At 43.8% G+C, this 18,659-nt stretch overlaps 1 protein-coding gene across 3 annotated transcripts in view; it reads right to left on the bottom strand.

The window, feature by feature from the left end:
* Positions 1–2,013, bottom strand: part of foxp4 (forkhead box P4) — a 339,940-nt gene extending 337,927 nt beyond the window's left edge. For 2 of the 3 annotated variants that reach the window (XM_080210241.1, XM_080210243.1), the window contains exon 1: positions 1,505–1,916. The gene's annotated coding sequence lies outside the window, so the exon portion shown is untranslated. The other variant, XM_080210242.1, reaches the window with a different exon arrangement.
* Between the last annotated feature and the right edge of the window lie 16,646 nt (positions 2,014–18,659).

Genomic DNA, 18,659 nt, shown 5'->3' with positions numbered 1-18,659 from the left:
CCCTGAGTCTCTCTCTGTTTCTCTCTCTGTCTTTGTCTCTCTATCTCTGTCCCCGGTTGTTGGGGAGTTGGGAGCGGGCGGAGAGTTTCCTTTTTAGCCACGGCTTCTCCGTTTTTCTCAATTTATAAACTTCGGAAAAGAAATTCAAACAAAAAAAAACTAAAAAATAAAACAGCAGAAAATCCACGACTGCCCCTTGTCCGCGAACAAACTGCAGCTACCTCAATCCGACTGAAATCGATCATTTGCTGTCTCTACACAACTGCCACATGTCAGCTCGCTTCCAAATGAACTGACAATAGCAATTCCTTCCAACCTGACCCCAAACCTCTCTCCCCTCCCCCCGCCCCCAAAAAGCAGCCAGAGATTCCTCTCCCACATTAACGAATCTCTCGGCACAGACCCCCTGACCATGATTGAGATTCCAGCCGGATCCCCACTCAGTCACTACTTCCAGCCAAATCTGTACATCCAAACCCAACAGCAAGCGTGCTCTCCCTCTCACTCACACACACACCTTCTCCCCTCTTCTCTCCTCTCTCATGCACACTCCCTCTTCTTTCTCACTCTCTCACACTCCCTCTCTTTCTCTCTCACACACCCTCTCTCCCCTCCTCTCTCACATCCCGTCTCTTTCTCTCCCTCACATATTCTCCCTCTCTCCCTTTCTCACACACGCTCCCTCTTCCTTCTCACTTTCTCTCACTCTCCCTCTCTTCCTCCCTCTCACACATACTCTCTCTCGCCCCTTCTCACTCTCACACACTCTCCCTCTTTCTGTGTGTCTCATACATTCTCTCCCTCTGTCGCTCTGTGTCTCTCTCACTCCCATTCGCCCCCCCTCCCCTCCCCACACACTCACTCCTCTCTCTGTTTCTTCCCCCTCTCTCTCTATCTTTCTATCTCTCTCACACATTCTACCAGCCGCAACATTACAAATGTGTCCCGATGCTGATTGGGTTGAGGAGATCTCGGTGTCTCGGCCTTTAGACCAGAGAATGTTGGGAACCATTTCTCAGAAGTTAAACTTCAGACAGCGCTGCCGCACCGGGGAGGGATCGGACCGGAGCTGGGATCGAAAATAATCCCCAAAACAGGACTGGAGCCCAATCAGAATGAGTCCCATCTTCGGGAATATCTCCCAAAACAGGACTTGCCAACCTCCCCCGCCCCCTCCCCCCCGCACTCAGTCCCTCAGTTCCAAACCTGAGTCGAACCCAGAAAAAAAACCCTTTTAAACTTCAGCACAGACTTTCCAACTGCAGCTCAGCCCAACAATCGAATCATCCGGAAACTCGTGGCATTTTTACCTGTTCCCCACACCACCAAACTGTAACTCCGTCTCCCAAACTAACGAACCCCCCCCCCTTCAAAAAATACAAATAATTCCACCAAACTTTCAAGTTGCGAAAACTTCAAATCTCTCTCCCCTTCCCCCCAGAGAGGGAACTCACCGCCAGGGAGGGAGGGAGGGGGGGGTTTAGTGAAGGAAAAAGTCACTAACCTGTGTGAAACCTGCGGGCTGGCCTCCCTCTCTCTCTCTCAGCTTCTCAGTGAGACACAGTCATGGGGAACTCAGTGTGAAAATGTTGAGAGATGCAAAGATTCACTCTTTCTGGAACAGCCTCTGTGGCGAAGTCTCTCTCTCTCTCTCTCTCATACACTCAGTGTTTGTACCGCCTGTGTGCTGATGCAATTTTCTGCCTATATTATATATTTTCTTTCCACTATTTGCAGCATGCTCCTGGGACGATTGGATTGCATTGTTTTTTTTAAAAGAGATCTGTTCTCTCTCTCTCTCTCTGTGCCTTGCGCCCAGTTCCTCCTCCTGTTATTCAGAACGCGCCTTTCATTACAGAAAACTCCAGGGTTGTGTGTGACATCCCACAGACACACACACTCTCTCTCACACACACTCTCACACACTCACCGCAAGAAGCAGCCTTTAATCTCAGGGCTGGAATCTTCACACACTAACAACGTGAGGGTGAGGAGAAGGTTCGCCAACAGCCGTAATCCCTCTAAAGCAGGTGCTGCTCACTTTTACTCATCGGCTCCCCCAGCACAGGCAGCTGGGGTCCTGCCCACCTCACTGTGAGGCTGGCACCAACTCACCATTCATGCCTAGGGGTGAGGGTAATGGGGGGTGGGGAGGGGGTGCGGCAGAGGGTGAGATGTTAACTTGCTGACCCAGTTAACCACAGCTTGCCAAATATAGATCGGAAAGACATGTGTAGCTTTCAGACACAGCCCCCATTGTCGCTGCTTTGTATTAGGGTGCGGCTTTCACAGGTGGAGGTTCCTCAGGAGAGATAACCTCAGCACATAGACAGACTCCCCCCTGAGTGCCGGTGCTCGGTTATCAAAGGACAATGACAAGATCAAGCCATGAGCCCAGTGACAGTCTCAGAGAATCCCTAGAAACAGACCATTCGGCCCAACTCCTCCATGCTGATGTTTCTATTCCACAAGAACTTCCTCCCACCCCTTACCCCACCAGTATATTAAGTTGTGTATCGCATTAATTTGGTCTTTCTCTACAGCCTAGCTATAACTGCAACGCTACATTCTGCACTCTCTCTCCTTTCCTTCTCCATGAACGGTATGCTTTGGCTGTACAGGCGGAAGAAACAATACTTTCCACTGTATGTTAGTGCGTGTGACAGTAATAAACAAATTATATCATTCTAGTCCTTTCTACCTTGTGTTTTTTTCCCCTTCAAGGTTATTCACCCCAAGCACTCCCTGTGACAGTAAGTTCCACATTCTCACCACTCTCACCACAGAGCTTTTCCTGAATTCCCAATTGGATTTATTAGGGACTTTCTATGACTCCTCATTCCAAATCAACCACGTCCAACCCTTTCATAATCATAGATTCAGAAAGAATGTTCCCAATGGTGGGAGGGCCCAGAACTCGAGGTCATAGTTTGAGAATAACAGGTAAATCTTTCAGGACTGAGGTGAGGAGAAATTTCTTCACCCAGAGGGTGGAATTCACTCCCACAGAATGTTGTCGAGGCCAAAACGTTGTCTGACTTCATGAAAGAAGTAGATATCGCTCTTGGATTAAATGGAGCAAGAAACATGGGGGAACGGGGGATCAGGATATTGAATTTGATGATCAGCTATGATCGAAATGAATGGTGGAGCAGGCTCGAAGGGCTGAATGGCCTCCTCCTGTTTCTAATTTCTATGTTTTTATGTTTCTATAAACCGATCAATCAGCCTCCTGCGCTCCAACCTGTCCAGACTTTTTGGACTATTATAACTCCTAGCTCTTGCATAATTCTTGTGAATCTTTTTTTGTATCTTTTCCAATATTTTAATCTCCATTTTATAACACGGGGAGCAGGACTGTTCACAATATTCCAAATGTGTTCAAACTAACATCGCATATAATTCAACAGGACTTCTGAGGGATGAATCTCAATTATTTGTTTGTTTTTTTTATCAGTTTTCACTTCTATCACTACACTTAATAATTTAAGTACCTGTTTCCCCAGGTTCCTTTGTCCCTTTACCCCCCCTTACACTCACATGTTTGAGGGAATGTGTAGACCCCCTATTAATCCTGTAATAATACACCATGTCACACTAAACTATAACAATAACTTGAATTTAAACGCCACCTTTAACTTCAATAAATATAAAACCAGTATGTTTTTGATAAGAGAGGGGATTAAGGGTTATGGGGAGAGGGCGGGAATGTGGAACTGAGCCACGACAGATCAGCCATGATCTTATTGAATGGCGGGGCAGGCTCGAAGGGCTAGATGGCCTACTCCTGCTCCTATTTCTTATGTTCTTAAAACAATATATAATATCAAGACAATTAGTGTCATATTAGGACAGATGACCGAAAGTGTATATTTTAAGAACTGTCTTAAAGGAGGAAGGAGAGATGGAGAGGTAGAGAGACAGATGGGGAGAGGTGGAAAAGGGGAGGAGGGGAGGTGTGGGTATGCAGAGAGGCAGAGAGGAGAAGAGGTGGCGAGGCAGAGAGGGAGAGAGACGAGGGGGGAGAAGCAGAGAGGGGAGAGGCGGAAGGATGGAAAGGTGGAGAGGTGGAGCGATGGAGAGATGGAAAGGAGGAAAGGAGAGGTGGAGAGGTGAAGAAGGAGAGAGGTGTAGGGGTAGAGATGGGGAAAGGGAAAGAGGTTTAAGGGAGGAATTCCAAAGCTTCAGACTAAGGCAGCTGAAGGCATGGCCACCATTGGTGGGGTGATTAAAATTTGGGATGCTCAAAAGGCCAGAGTTAGAAAGAGATTACCAAGATCGAGAGGGGAATGACCAATGGGGAATTTTAAAAACAAGAAAGAAGGTGGAAGAGAGAATGTCCGGGGTGCATGGGGTCCTTGATTATGCCGACTGCTTTGCCGAGGCAGTGGGAAGTGTAGACAGAGTCAATGGATGGGAGGCTGGTTTGTGTGATGGACTGGGCTTCATTCACAATCCTTTGTAGTTCTTTGCGGTCTTGGACAGAGCAGGAGCCCATACCAAGCTGTGATACAACCAGAAAGAATGCTTTCTATGGTGCATCTGTAAATGTTGGTGAGAATCATAGCGGACATGCTGAATATCAAAATTATGAAGGGTGGAATGTGACAGACTGGCCAGAACATGTGTTGAAATATCTACTCTCAAAGTAATAAAGTTATGATGGAGGATATGAGCAGCAATGGGCTGAGACAGAAGTGGAGTTTGACAATGTTGCAGAGATGGAAAAAAACAGTTTTAAAGTTTAAAGTTAAAGTTTATTTATTATTGTCACAAGTCAGCTCACATTAATATTGCAATGAAGTTACTGTGAAAATCTCCTCGTTGCCACACTCCGGCACCTGTTTGGGTACACGGAGGGAGAATTTAGCGTGGCCAATCCACCTAACCAGCACACTGTGGGAGGAAACCCATGCAGACATGGGGAGAAGGTGCGGACTCCACACAAATAGTGACCCAAGTCAGGAATCAAACATGGGTTCCTGGTCCTGTGTGTTTTAGCTTTGGTTGAAGTTATGGTCAAAAGCTTATTTTTAAAATGTGACAACAAGGTTGTGAACAGCCTCAGAGGTTTGCCAGAGAGAGGAAGTGGGCCTGTGACTGGAGAACAGGGTTGATGCTGGCAATCAAAGATAATGGTTCAATATTTAATTGGAGGAAATTTCCACACATCCAATACTGGATTGTGAGATAATTTTTCACACAGTTTAGAGATATTGGAGGGGTCAATAGAGCTGGTTCAGCACAGCCAAGAAGGGCCAAAAGGCCTGTTTCTGTGCTGTAGTGTTCTGTGGTTCTATGGTGGTGAGGAAAAGCTGGATGTGGTCTGTGTACATAGAATTCTTATGGTGCAGGAAGAGGTCATTCGGCCCATCAAGTCTGCACTGACTCTCCATCAGAACACCTTTCCTTCGCCCCTTCCCTACCCCTGTAACCCCATGCACTTACTACGGCTAATCCACCTAACCTGCACATCTTTGGATCTAAGGGGTAATTTAGCATGGCCAATCCACCTAACCTGCATATTTTTGGACACTAAGGGGTGGTAAAATTCCAGCCGATGTTGGTAAAGGCCATTGTATAGATGAGAAATAGGGAAGAGTCAAAGATTGATCCTTGATAGAATTTAGGTTCCTGATAATTCAATGGGGATTGGGTCAAAATTCAACCAATCAGGAACAGGAGCACTGGTGGAAGTTCAATCTTCATTTTCCCAGCTAAGTGAGCCTTTGGCTTTTCCGTTGTTTAAATCCCGCTCCCAGTCGTATTGAACTAACCCCAGGGATTAATCCAAAGATTTGCTGAGCCTGATTTGTCTCAGTTTGGAGCTGGGTTTGCACCTTTAGCTACAATAGAAACAGGAAGGGATAAACACATGCATGGAGCACATTTAATTGGTTGCGTCTTTTAAGAGAAACCTACATTTATATAGAAATATTTACAATCACTGGACGTCCCAAAGTGCTTTATGGCCAATGAGGTATTTTTGAGGTGCTGTTCCAGCTGATGGCAGCTGATTTGAAAACAGCAAACTCTTACTAAAGGCAAGGTGATAATACCCAGACTATCCCATCTGGGAATGTTGGGTGCTGGAAAAATATTGGCCAGTGTTACCAGGGAATAACTTCCCTCCTTTTTTTCAAAAGAGTTTCTTTTGGAATATTTATGTCCACCCAAGCAGACACATGGGGCCTTTATATAAAAAGATAATCAAAAAGCAAACAGCTCCAACAGCGCAGTGCTCCCTCTGTACTGCCCTGGAGTTACAGCCTTTAGTTTTGACCTCAGGCCTGAGAGAGGAATTTAAACCCAAAACCTTGTGAATCATTGCCCAGAGTGCAACCAACCAGGACACAGAATCTCATTACAACTGTAAAGGAGACAATGTCAACCTCGTGATGGCATGGGGAAGTAAATAATAAGGATATTATTCACATCGAATGTAAGGAACATGGTGCAACTGACCAGGTTCATTAAGGTACAGGTGTGGAACCCAATGAATATTTAAAAAAAAATAAGGTTAACAAATAAAACAACTCCCTCTATACTATCTCCATCTGTCACTCCCAGGACAGGTAAAGAACAGAGTTAGATACAGAGTAAAGCTCCCTCTACACTGTCCCCATCAAACACTCCCAGGACAGGTACAGCACAGGGTTAGATACAGAGTAAAGCTCCCTCTACACTGTCCCCCCATCAGACACTCCCAGGACAGATACAGCACAGGGTTAGATACAGAGTAAAGCTCCCTCTACACTGTCCCCCCATCAAACACTCCCAGGACAGGTACAGCACGGGGTTAGATACAGAGTAAATCTCCCTCTACACTGTCCCCCAACAAATACTCCCAGGACAGGTACAGCACGGGGTTAGATACAGAGTAAAGTTCCCTCTACACTGTCCCCATCAAACACTCCCAGGACAGGTACAGCACGGGGTTAGATACAGAGTAAATCTCCCTCTACACTGTCCCCCAACAAATACTCCCAGGACAGGTACAGCACGGGGTTAGATACAGAGTAAAGTTCCCTCTACACTGTCCCCATCAAACTCTCCCAATGACAGGTACAGCACAGGGTTAGATACAGAGTAAAGTTCCCTCTACACTGTCCCCATCAATGTGTGAGAATTGGCCCTGGAACAGTGATCCTTTTTAGTGATGTTTTCTGGAACAAGTATCCAGATTGCCTCTCTGAGCTAGAACGTAATTAATAAAAACTTGGGATGGTGTTCATTTTAAAAGAATGGAAAACAATAAAATTCATTTCCTTGGGGTCTTCAGTGCAGACAAACGGATTACAATTTTACCACGTAAATATTTGTATTTTCAGAAGGTTGGAGTTAGTCAAATTATGTCCTGTGAATCGAATGGAGGCGCTATTCACCACCTTGTATGACAGAGAACATCATGTGATTAGATGTTATTGTTTGAAGAAAAACCCTTCCAGACTCTGTGCTACCCAATAGTATGAAAAGTTTAATTACTTGAAGAATATCTGCTACAGCCACCTATGTTATGACAGTCTGTGCATCTCAAGGAACCTTGGGACACAGTGAGGCTGAAGCATTAAAAATAAATTTATTTTTCACAACATTAATGCGTTGTTTTGGACATTGAATGCACAAGACTAAAGAAATATGATTTTTCAAAGCATCCACCCACCCCAGCCCCCATCTCTGAAGCGATCTCAACACTGACCTTCCTGTCCTGGCAAACTGGTGCCCCATCTCCAAGATCTCTTTCCCCTCCAAAGTCCTGATTTTGAGGGGGGATCTCATAGACACTTATAAATTCTAACAGGACTGGACAGGGTAGATGCAGGGAGGGTATTCCCAATGGTGGGGGAGTCCAGAATCGGGGTCACAGTCTGAGGATTCCGGGTAGACCATTTAGGATGGAGATGAGGAGACATTTCTTCACTTAAAGAGCATAAGACCGTAAGACATAAGAGCAGGATTAGGCCACTTGGCTGGCCTGGACATGATGGGCCGAAGAGCCTCTTTCCATGTAATGGCTCTAGGGCTTGGATTACAATGTACACAGATGGGAAGGTGTGGGTGTTGCAACCTCCCAGACAGATTCCGGAAGGACAATTCCAGCAACCCAGGTGGCAAAAAGGCATGGACCATCCATTGCCAATGCTGTTCCTACTGCCGGAAGCTCTGCTTGGCTCACATTCCCTCCTGCCCTCTCTCACTGAGTCACTGAGCCGGGACAGCCGGCTTCAGCCCAGCCCCAGCTCCCAGCCCGGTGTGGCCGTGTAGGGTGACAAGAGCATCGATGAATTCTTTGCCAGAAGAGACAAGAGGAAAAAGGAAGATAAAACCAAGTGGCCAAACGTGCCAGGCTGGCAAAGGCCTTGGTGTTTCCTGAGGCTCCCTGCCTCGACCCACGCCCAGGCTCTGGACTCACCACCACCACCGCCACTCCTGTTGTTGGCTCTCTCACACTGGTAGCGGTGGAACCCATTGCAGCCACTCTGGCATCGATCCCCCGAGCGGCCAAGAAAGTAAAAAGGAGAAAGAGTGAGTGGTGAAGAGGGAGTGTCAGCATCCCCAACAGAAACAGGTCGGGATGAATAATGGAAGGAGTTTGACTTGAGCAAGAAGGAAGTTGACTTTGAACAGCTCATCAAACAGGGAGGTGGGGCTGGGCTGCGGGTGGACACTCTCGGCCATCCCAACTCGGTGACTCAAGGGGACTGGATGGCGCAAGATGGATTGGGAGCCAGCCAGAGTCACTGGGAAACTGATTTGAGTGGTTATTCAGAGTGGTTACATGAAGTAAAGTTAATGGATTTTTGTTTACTTAAGGTCCCCCTGGGATTTCAGATTAGAGTGATTGACAGGGTCATGTGACAAAGTGGTTTATGTATGGAGAGAGAAATGGGTTTTTGAAGAAAAGGATTGGCATTTTGTTGTTTTGGTTGAAGTTAGGAGAATTTTGCAGGTTTCTGAAAACTCTATATCTCTCTGAAAATGCCAAGACTGTCTACATTCTTTGTCACAAGTATATTTGTGATTGTGAACCAGTTGTAATGTAGATTTTAAATCTGCAAGAAGACTGTCACTTATTTACAGGCCAGTCCACCATTCATTATGATCATGGCTGACCATCCCACTCAATAGCCTGATCCTGTCTTACCTTTGATCCATTTAGCCCCAAGACCTATACGTAACTCTATCTTAGAACATAGAACATAGAACATTACAGCGCAGAACAGGCCCTTCGGCCCACGATATTGCGCCGACCAGTTACAAAACAATGACCCACTAACCTAAACCAATCCCTTCTCGTCCATAAACCTATCCACGGATCTCTTAAACGCCCCCAAACTAGGCGCATTTACAACTGCAGCAGGCAGGGCATTCCAATCCCTCACCACCCTCTGGGTAAAGAACCTACCCCTGACATCCGTCCTATAACTACCACCCCTTAATTTAAAGCCATGCCCCCTCGTGCTAGATTTCTCCATCAGAGGAAAAAGGCTATTACTATCCACCCTATCTAAACCTCTAATCATCTTATATGTTTCAATAAGATCCCCTCTTAGCCGCCTTCTTTCCAGCGAAAACAACCCCAAATCCCTCAGCCTCTCCTCACAGGACCTCCCCTCCATACCAGGCAACATCCTGGTAAACCTCCTCTGCACCCTCTCCAAAGCCTCCACATCCTTCCTGTAATGTGGGGACCAGAACTGCACACAGTACTCCAAGTGCGGCCGCACCAGAGTTGTGTACAGTTGCAACATGACGCTGCGACTCCTAAATTCAATCCCCCTACCAATAAACGCCAAGACACCGTATGCCTTCTTAACAACCTTATCTACTTGACTCCCAACTTTCAGGGATCTATGTACACATACACCTAGATCCCTCTGCTCATCCACACTATTCAAAGTCCTCCCGTTAGCCCTATACTCGACACATCTGTTATTCCTACCAAAGTGAATTACCTCACACTTCTCCGCATTAAACTCCATCTGCCACCTCTCGGCCCAGCTCTGCAACCTGTCTAAGTCTTTCTGCAAACTATGACACCCTTCCTCACAATCTACCACACCTCCGACTTTGGTGTCATCAGCAAACTTACTAATCCACCCAACTATACCCTCATCCAGATCATTAATAAAAATTACAAACAGCAGTGGCCCCAAAACAGATCCCTGAGGCACACCACTCGAAACCGAACTCCATGATGAATATTTACCATCAATCACCACCCTCTGTCTCCTATCCGCTAGCCAATTCCTGATCCAATTCCCTAGATCACCCCCAATCCCATACATCTGCATTTTCTGCAGAAGCCTACCACGGTGAACCTTATCAAACGCCTTACTAAAATCCATATACACCACGTCCACTGCCTTACCCCCATCCACCTCTTTGGTCACTTTCTCAAAAAACTCAATAAGGTTAGTAAGGCACGACCTACCCGCCACAAAACCATGCTGACTATCTCCAATCAATTCTTTACTCTCCAAATAACTATAAATCCTATCCCAAATAATTTTTTCTAAAACCTTGCCCACAACAGAAGTGAGACTCACCGGTCTATAATTCCCGGGGAAGTCTCTGTTCCCCTTCTTAAACAATGGGACAACATTCGCTAACCTCCAATCTTCCGGTACTATACCAGAGGCCAACGACAACCTGAAGATCAGAGCCAGAGGCTCTGCAATCACTTCTCTTGCCTCCCAGAGAATCCTGGGGTAAATCCCATCCGGACCAGGGGACTTATCTATTTTCAGACCCTCCAGAATATCTAGCACATCCTCCTTATCAACTGCAACACTGTCAATTCTACTCCCCTGCAATCCAGTGTCCTCCTCAGCTAATGTCCCCTTGTGTGAACACCGAAGAGAAATATTGGTTCAATGCCTCTCCAATCTCCTCCGGTTCCACACATAACTTCCCTCTGCTGTCTATAACTGGCCCTAATCTTGCCCTAACCAACCTTCTGTTCTTAACATACCTATAGAACGCCTTAGGATTCTCCTTAATCCTATCAGCCAAAGTCTTCTCATGACCTCTTTTAGCCCTTCTTAGCTCACTCTTCAACTCCCTCCTAGCCAATCTAAAGTTTTCTAGTGCACTACCCGAGCCCTCACGCCTCATCTGAACATAAGCCTCCTTTTTCCTCTTAACCAACGAAAAAACTTTTTTGGTGTACCACGGTTCCCTAGCCCTACCAATTCCTCCTTGCCTGACAGGGACATACCTATCACGGACTCGCAGTAGCTGCTCCTTGAAAAAACTCCACATTTCAGACGTTCCCAGTCCCTGTAATCTCCTAGTCCAACCTATGCTTCCTAATTCTCTCCTAATAGCCTCATAATTACCCTTCCCCCAGCTAAAACCACTAGCCCGAGGTTCATTCCTATCCCTTTCCATCACTAAGGTGAACGTAACCGAATTGTGGTCACTATCACCAAAATGCACACCAACTTCCAAGTCTAGCACCTGGTCTGGCTCATTTCCCAGCACCAAATCCAATATAGCCTCACCTCTAGTTGGCCTATCTACATACTGAGTCAAAAAACCTTCCTGCACGCTTTGTACAAAAACTGACCCCTCTAACGAGCTAGAGCTATAACAATTCCAATCAATATTAGTAAAGTTAAAATCCCCCATAAAATTACCCTATTACTTTTACTCCTGACCAGGATCGTCTCCGCAATCCTTTCCTCAACCTCTCTAGAACTTTTAGGAGGTCTATAAAAGACTCCCAACAGGGTGACCTCTCCTCTCCTATTTCTAATCTCTGCCCATACTACCTCAACAGACAAGTCCTCATCAAACCTCCTCTCTGACACTGTGATACAATCCCTGACCAATAAAGCTACCCCTCCCCCCCCCACCTCCTTAGCCTCTGTTACTTTCCCCGGTAGTGAATTTCACAGTCTTACCATTCTCTGAGTGAAGAAATGTCACCTCATCTCAGTCCCAAAAGGTTTATGCCATAAAATTAGACAATGACCCCTGGTTCTGGACACCCCCATCATCAGGAACATCCTTCCTGCTTTTACTATGTCTGGTCCTATTAAAATATTATAAGTTTCTATGAGATCTCCCTCATTCTTCTAAACTCCAGTAAGTATAATCGTAACTAATTTAATCTCTCCTCATACATCAATCCCGGCATCCCAGGAGTCAGTCTGGTAAACTTTCTCTGCCCTACCCCAATAGCAAGAACATCTTTCCTCAGATAAGGAGACCAAAAGTGTACACAATATTCCAGGTTTGGTCTCACCAAGGTCCTATATAATTGTACCAGGACATGTCTGCTCCTGCACTCAAATCCTCTCGCTATGAAGGCTAACATACTATTTGCCTTCTTTACTGTCTCCTGCACCTGCATGCTTAATTCCAGTGACTAGTGTACAAGGACACCCAGGTCTCATTGCATGTTTCTTTCTCTTAATCTATAGCCATTAATTTAATAATCTGTCTTCCTGGCTTTGCTACTAAAGTGGATAACCTCACATTTATCCACATTCTACTGCATCTGTCAATGAATTTCCCACTCACTCAGCCTGTCCAAATCGCAATGAAGCATCTCTGCATCCTCCCCTCCCCCCACCCTGAAGCCAGCTTTGTGTCATCTGCCAATCTGGAGATGCTAAGAACATAAGAACTAGGAGCAGGAGTAGGCCATCTGGCCCCTCGAGCCTGCCCCGCCATTCAATAAGATCTTTCTGTGGACTCAGCTCCACTTACCCGCCCAATCACCATAACCCTTAATTCCTTTACTGTTCAAAATTTATCTATCCTTGCCTTAAAAACATTCAATGAGGGAGCCTCAACTGCTTCACTGGGCAGGGAATTCCACAGATTCACAACCCTTTGTGTGAAGAAGTTCCTCCTCAACTCAGTCCTAAATCTGCTCCCCCTTATTTTGAGGCTATGCCCCCAAGTTCTAGTTTCACCCGCCAGTAGAAACAACTTCCCTGCTTCTATCTTATCTATTCCCTTCATAATCTTATATGTTTCTATAAGATTCTTCTGAATTCTAATGAGTATAGTCTCAGTCTTCTCAGCCTTTCCTCATAAGCCAACTCTGGAATCAACCTAGTGAATCTTCCCTGCATCTCCTCAGTGCCAGTATATCCTTTCTCAAGTAAGGAGACCAAAACTGTACACAGTACTCCAGTGTGGCCTCATCAGCACTTTATACAGATGCAATATAACCTCACTATTTTTAAACTCTTATCGCTCTAGCAGTGAAGGACAGAATTCCATTTGTCTTCTTAATTACCTGCTGCACCTGCAAACCAGCATTTTATGATTCCTGTACAAGGACACCCAGATCCTTCTGCACAGCAGCATGCTGCAATTTTTTTACTATTTAAATAAGTCCATTTTGCTGTTATTCCTACCAAAATGGATGACCTCACATTTACCAACACTGTACTCAATCTGCCAGACCTTCACCTACTTACTTAGACTATCTATATCCCTTTGCAGACTTTCAGCGTCCTCTGCATACTTTGCTCTGCCACTAACCTTTGTATCATCTGTGAATTTTGACACACTACACTTTGTCCCCAACTCCAAATCATCTATGTAAATCATAAACAATTGCAGTCCCAATACTGATCCCTGAGGCACACCACTACTCACTGACTGTGAACCAGAAAAACCTATTTACCCCCACTCTTTGCTTTCTGTTATTTAACCAATCCTCCATCCATGCTAATACATTACCCCTCAACACTGTGCACATTTATCTTACACAGTAGCCTTTGGTGCAGCACCTTGTCAATGCCTTCTGGAAATCCAGATACACACATCCACAGATTCCCTATTGTCCACTGTACATGTAATGTCCTCAAAGAATTCTACCAAATTGGTCAAACATGACCTGCCCTTCATGAACCCATGCTGCGTCTTACCAATGGGACAATTTATATATGATGTGGAGACGCTGATGTTGGACTGGGGTAAACAAAGTAAGAAGTCTCACAACACCAAGTTAAAGTCTAGCAGACTTATTTGTAGCAAACACCACTAGCTTTCGGAACTGGCTGTTCCTTCCTCGGGTGGGTGGGAGTTCTGATCACAAACAGGGCACATAAAGATACAAACTCAATTTACATGAATAATGATTGGAATGTGAGTCTTTATAGGTAATCAATTCTTAAAGGTAATTAATAAACCTGTTGGACTTTAACCTGGTGTTGTGAGACTTTTTACACAATTTATATATCTAGATGTCTCACTATTTCTTCCTTGATGATAGATTCAAGCATTTTCCCTACTATAGAAGTTAAGCTAACCAGCCGAAAGTTACCCATCTTTTGTCTATCTACTTTTTTATGCTGACACTATGGTTAAGGAGGTCCCACCAATGCCTCTCCTTTCTCAGAAGACTAAGGAAATTTGGCATGTCAACTACGACTCTTGCCAACTTTTACGAATGCCCCATAGAAAGCATTCTTTCTGGTTGTATCACAGCTTGGTATGGGCTCCTGCCCTGCCCAAGGCTGCAAGGAACTACAAAAGGTCATGAATGTAGCCCAATTCATCACGCAAACCAATCTCCCATCCATTGACTCTGTCTACACTCATAAGAACATAAGAAATAGGAACAGGAGTAGGCCATCTAGCCCTTCGAGCCTGCCCCGCCATTCAATAAGATCATGGCTGATCTGTCGCTGCTCAGTTCCACATTCCCGCCCTCTCCCCATAACCCTTAATCCCCTCGCTTATCAAAAACCCATCAACCCGCGTCTTAAAAATATTTAGCGAGGCAGCCTCCACCACTTCAACGGGCAGAGAATTCCAGAGATTCACCACCCTTTGAGTGAAGAAGTTCCTCCTCAACTCTGTTCTAAACCGCCCCTCCTTTATCTTGAGGCTGTGCCCCCTAGTCCTACTGTCCTTTCTGAGCGGGAAGAGCCTCTCCACCTCTATCCTATCCATCCCATTCAACATCTTATACGTCTCAATGAGATCTCCCCTCATTCTTCTAAACTCTAACGAGTACAAACCCAGTTTATTCAGCCTCTCCTCATGGCTCAACCCCCTCAACTCCGGTATCAGCCTAGTAAACCTCCTCTGTACTCCCTCCAAGGCCAAAATATCCTTGCGTAAGTGTGGCGACCAAAACGGCAAAGTAGCCAGCATAATTAAGGACCCTATGCATTCCAGACATTCCCCCTTCCACCTCCTTCCTTCAGGAAAAAGACACAAAAATCTGAGGTCACCTACCAACCGACTCAAGAACAGCTTCTTCCCTACTGCTGTCAGGCGTTTGAATGAACCTACCTTGCATTAAGTTGATCTTTCTCTACACCCTAACTGTGACTGTAACACTACATTCTGCACCCTCTCCTTTCCTTCCCTACGAACTGTATGTTTTGTCTGTATAGCGCGCAAGAAACAATACTTTTCACTGTATGTTAATACATGTGACAATAATAAATCAAATCAAATCAAATAGTGGCATCACATTTGCATATTACATTTAGTTCCCTCATCTAAATCTTTAATATATGTTGTGAATAGTTGGGGTCTTTGCACTGACCCTTCAGGTATCCCACTAGTCACTACCTGCCATTCAGAAAATGAACTATTTATTCCCACTCCTTGTTTCCTGTCTGCCAACCAGTTTTCTATACATCTCAATACAATATTCTAATCCCATGTGCTTTAATGTTAATTTCTTATGCACTGCAAGGATTCTATAATGTAATCTGTGTAACACACTCTGAAATCACTATTACCGAGAGTACCGCACTGTGAATTCACTACCACTCTATGCACCAAATTCACTACTGCTCAGTGTGACACACTCCAAATTCTCTATTACCCAGTGTAACACACTCCAAATACACTATTACTCAATGTAACACACTCCAAGCTCACTATTGCTCTGTGCAACACACATCAAATTCACTATTACTCTGTGTAACACACGCCAAACTCACTAATACTCTGTGTAACCCACTCCACATTCACTATTACTCTGTGTAACACACTCCAAATTAAATATTACTTCATGTAACACACTCCATGTTCATCATTACTCTGTTTGACCCACTTCAAATTCACTATTACTCTGTGTAACACACTCCAAATACACTATTATTCTGTTTAACACACTCTGAATTCATTATTACTTTGTAAAACACGTGCTATATTCACTATTACTCTGTTAAACATACTTTGAAATCACTATTACTCTGTGTGACACACTCCAAATTCACAATTATTCTGTGCAACACACTCCAAATTCACTATTACATTGTGTAACACACTCCAAATTCACTGTATGTCAGTGTAACAGACTAAAAACTCACTATTACTCTGTGTAATACATGCCAAGTTCTATATCACTCAGAGTAACACACTTCAAATTCAATATAGCTCAGTGAAACAGACTCGAAATTCACTATTACTCTGTGCAACACACTCCAAATTCACTATTACTCTGTGCAACAAACTCCAAACTCACTATTACTCTATGTAATACACTCCAAATTCACTATTATACTTTGTAAGACACTAAATGCACTATTACTCAGTATAACACACTCCAAATTCATTATCACTCTGTGTAACACAACCAAATTCACTATTAGTGTAACACACTTAAAATTCACTATTACTCTGTGCAACACACTCCAAATTCAATAAAGTTCAGTGCAACACACTCAACATTCATTATTGCTCAGTGCAACAGGCTCAAAATTCACGATTACTCAGTGCAACATGCTCCAAATTCACTATTACTCAGTGCAACACACTCCAAGTTCACTATTACTCAGTGTAACAGACTCCAACTTCACTATTACACTGTGTAAGACATGCTAAATTTGCTATTACTCCGTGTAACACACTCCACATTCACTATTACTCTGTGTGCAACAAACTCCAAATTCATTTTTACTCTGTGCAACACATTCCAAATTCACTATTACCCCATGCAATGCACTCCAAATTCACTATTACTCAGTTCAAAAAATTGCAAATTCACTATTTTCATTTGTAACAAGCTCCAAATTCACTAATACACTGTGCAACACATTCCAAAATCACTATTTCTAGGTGTAACAAGCTCAGAATTCACTATTACTCAGTGTAATACACTCAAAATTCAATATTATTCTGTGTACCACACTCCAAATTTACTATTACCCTGTGTGACACATTCCAAATTCACTATTACACAGTATAACACACTCCAAATTCACTGTTACTCAGTAATAACACATTCCAAATTCACTCTGTGTAACACACTCCAAATTCAACATTACTCTGTGCAACACACTCCAAATTCACTATTACTCTGTGCAACACACTCCAAATTCACTATTACTCTGTGCAACACACTCCAACTTCACTATTACTCTGTGCAACATACTCTAAATTCACTATAACCCCATGTAACTCATTCCAAACTGACTTTTAGTCTGTCTAACACACTCCAAGTTCACTATTAATCTGTTTAACACTGTCCATATACACTATTACTCTGTGCAAACATTCAAATTCACTATTTCTATTTGTAACAAGCACAAAATTCACTATTACTCTGTGTAACAGGATCTAAATTCACTTTTACCCTGTGCAACACACTCCAAAATTACTATTTCTCGGTGTAACTAGCTCAGTATTCACTATTACTCAGTGTAATATACTCAAAATTCAATATTACTCTATGTACCACACTCCAAATTCACTATTACTCTGTGTAACAGACTCCAAATTCATTATTACTCAGTACAACACACTCCAAATTCACTGTTACTCTGTGCAACACACTCCACACTCACTATAGCCCTATGCAGCACATTCAAAATTCACTATTAGTCTGTTTAACACACTCCAAATTCAGTATTACACTGGTAAGCCACTAAATTCACTATTACTCTGTGCAACACATTCCAAATTCAATATTACTCTGGCAACACACTCCAAATTCAGTATTGCTCTGTGTAACAAGCCCCAAATTCACTATTACTCTGTGTACCACATGCCAAATTCACTATCACTCAGAGTAACAGACTCCAAATTCACTATTACTCTGTGCAACACATTCCAAATTCAAAATTATTCTGTGCAACACGCTCCAAATTCACTATGAGTGTGTTTAACACACTCCAAATTAAATATTACTCTGTCTAACACATTCCAAATTCACTATTACTCTGTGAAAGACACCACATTCCCTCTTGCTCAGGGCAACTCACTCAAAATTCACTATTACTCTGTATAACCCACCCAAATTCAGGATTATTCAGTGTAACACACTCCAAGGTCAGTATTATTCTATGTAACACACTTTACATTTACTATTACTCAATGTAACACACTCCAAATTCACCATTATACTGTGTAAGGTACCAACTTCATTATTACTCAGTGAAACACACTCCAAATTTACTATTATTCAGTGTAACACACCCAAATCGACCACCACACAGAGTAACACACTCAAAACCCACTATTACTCAGTGCAACACACACCAAATTTATTATTATCCAGTGCAACATACACCAAATTTATTATTACTCAGTGCAACACACACCAATTTTATTATTACTCAGTGCAACACACACCAAATTTATTATTACTCAGTGCAACACATACCAGATGTATTATTACCCAGTGCAACACACACCAAATTTATTATTACTCAGTGCAACACATT

The sequence above is a fragment of the Carcharhinus amblyrhynchos genome, chromosome 22 (genome assembly GCF_965287045.1).
Source record: "Carcharhinus amblyrhynchos chromosome 22, sCarAmb.v2.hapA, whole genome shotgun sequence".
Taxonomy (NCBI): Eukaryota; Metazoa; Chordata; class Chondrichthyes; order Carcharhiniformes; family Carcharhinidae; genus Carcharhinus; species Carcharhinus amblyrhynchos.
Note: the sequence above shows the minus strand (reverse complement) of the source record. Positions and strands in the feature narration are given on the sequence as shown.